This window comes from Penaeus japonicus, unplaced genomic scaffold (assembly GCF_977035675.1).
Source record: "Penaeus japonicus unplaced genomic scaffold, GWHDUDI00000001_assembly GWHDUDI00000033, whole genome shotgun sequence".
In the NCBI taxonomy this organism is placed as follows: Eukaryota; Metazoa; Arthropoda; class Malacostraca; order Decapoda; family Penaeidae; genus Penaeus; species Penaeus japonicus.
In genome coordinates, this window is record NW_028234435.1 from 10,353,934 (window position 1) to 10,356,433 (window position 2,500).

A 2,500-nucleotide genomic window follows, 5' to 3' on the forward strand; every position below is an offset into this window, starting at 1 on the left:
CATAACTCATTTTGTCAGTATGTAAAGCAATTTGTAATTTGATCAATATTGCAGGAAAAATGGAAAAAGGACATAAATATCCTTTTCATTGTAATATCAGAGCCAATTAATTGTCCCAAGTGTCAAAATTATGTATTTTTGATTGAAGCAATGTAGACAAAATCACCAGAACTGAAGTAAGGTCCAATATCACTTTTTCTATATACAAAGGTATGTGCTTTTCTGACAGTTGATTATATGATGAAACAAACATATGAGGAATGAGGCATTATCTATTATTATTCAAGGGCTGCTCGCCTGGGGATCCAGAGGGCAGAGCCCCCTTGCTAAAGGGATAGATGGTTCAAATGGTTAGAATGCAATATATAACCCATTCATGGTGGGCTGATTATCTGCCTGATGCTGCTCCCTATGTGAATATAATAAGTGCGGGCAGCTTGCAAGTGCTAGATCTTGGAGCGATACCGCTCTACGCTTCTCAGAGCGCTCTACACCCGCCTGATTTTACAGGATGCTGAGAGGCATTTTTTTTTTAAACTCAAGAACAACATGTCTTTAGAAATGCAAGTGCAATGATTATATGCATACATAACTATGTAAAACATGTATATAGAGGGAGAGATCATGATGCGATAGGACATCATCTCACAGGAGCGACATATTCACATGACATGATAGTATGTCATCCAAAGCGAATAGGTCAAAGACCATGAGAGTCCAGGTGGCAGAACCCCCTGGCAAAGGGGGATAGGTGAGTTATAAGAGTGCAATATATAAGGACCATGGGGGTTCAGGCCTATCCCCCTGGTTAAGGGGGGTTGTATGGTCAGATCGCCACAGTATATGAATACCATGGGGGTCCGGGGCTATAGGGCTAGGAGTGTTTAAGTTGGTTTGGGTTTGCCAAAAAATTGGAGTGTGTTCCCTTAGATTTGTTTAAAGTTTGCACTTCAGTCTGGAGATTTTGAGTAATAGTAGACTTGACCGCTTTTAAAAGTTTTTATGTTGGTCGAACATGCTTTTATTACATATGTAATACATTTAAACCTGTTTTACCTCATAATTTCCCTGATACACTTCATCTCCTCCCCTACTAACGATATCTGAATCAGCCGTTTGCAATATCAGATTCATGATATATGCATCAGTAAGAATTACAGACATTTATTTAAATTCAGAGATTCAACAGCTGTGAGAAACTGGAAATTTACCAGCAAGAAAGTTCCTCATATAGTCTGGAAAGACAGAGCTTGTTGACCTCCTGGGTGATTTACTGTTAACCCACTGCATACGGGTGTCATGACGTAGGAGCTTTGGCCTGACGACGGGCGTCCTGACGTACATGACGTTCGGGGATTTTGGATCACTGTGCTATTTTATTTTGCTATGAAAAAGGAATGAGTGATGATGGCTATTGCAGTCATAATTACTATAATTACCGTAATACCGTGCTAGCTTAACGTCCAAAACCTAGGTGGCACCACTTTTTCCTAGCACCAGCAGGAGAGAGAGCCTTGAATGGCACCCATCCACGGTCTCTAGCAAGCACTATCTTTATAGAGCGATGACACACACTAAGTTGACGAACTCTTGCTCAAAAGTACCGCCGATGAAGGATGTGCAGTCAGAACGGGAAGAGGAAGGTGACTCAATCCATACCCAGTGTCTAAAATGTACTCCTGTGCCAATATGGATGCCTTTCACTGTGGCACTCACAGTCACAAGCACAGGATTCATTCCTCTTCCCTACCTCTTCTTGTTATCTTTATTGTAGGTGGTTATATGTTTCGTATTCGTTCATGACAGCACAAAAATACGGAAAAAATATAGTTGCCTTTTGTCCTCCCATAAAACAGCAATACTTCTATCACACTAAGTATAAAGAAAATAATGAGCTAATATGGATAATATACTACAATTTTAGTCTACTGCAGCACTGGTAGAGCCTGTCATATGGCACATATAAGTATCTAAACTCAATAAAACACACAAAAAAACAAAACACAAAAAACGCTCTAGTTTTTCAATGAATGACTGAAAGAGAGTGGGAATATTCAAATTATAATGCTTCAAGCAGTCTCTCTTTAAAATAAATAAAACTTATCCTGGAGGCTGGGCAAGCAAATTTATCCCCGTCTGCAATGGGTTAACTAAGAAATCAGTGCAAGCAATATTTTGCCAGAATATATTGATGGAGGCTTATTGGTCATTTTTATTGTGCAGAGACTATGGCAATTGCTTGACACAACACCATTATCAGGTTGGACCGATTGTAGGCCTGTCCATTACAGAAAAAGATAAACATCAAAATCATAATAATTTTGGGAATTTATTTTTATTTTGCTTATTTTTGGGGAAATAGGTAAATATTTTCTGTGCAAGATGTCATGACAGGCATTGATAATAGGTGAGCACCTGTTGTCTCAACCATTGTGCCCTTTAGGTTCTCGTCCTCATTCTCTGCTTGGGTCACTAACTCTTTCTAGCCAGAGTATGATTA

The 2,500-nt window shown here is 39.3% G+C and overlaps 1 protein-coding gene across 1 annotated transcript in view; it reads left to right on the forward strand.

The window, feature by feature from the left end:
- LOC122263560 (uncharacterized) overlaps positions 1-2,500 on the forward strand; it is an 11,168-nt gene that overhangs the window by 957 nt on the left and 7,711 nt on the right. The gene's annotated exons all lie outside the window — the stretch shown is intronic.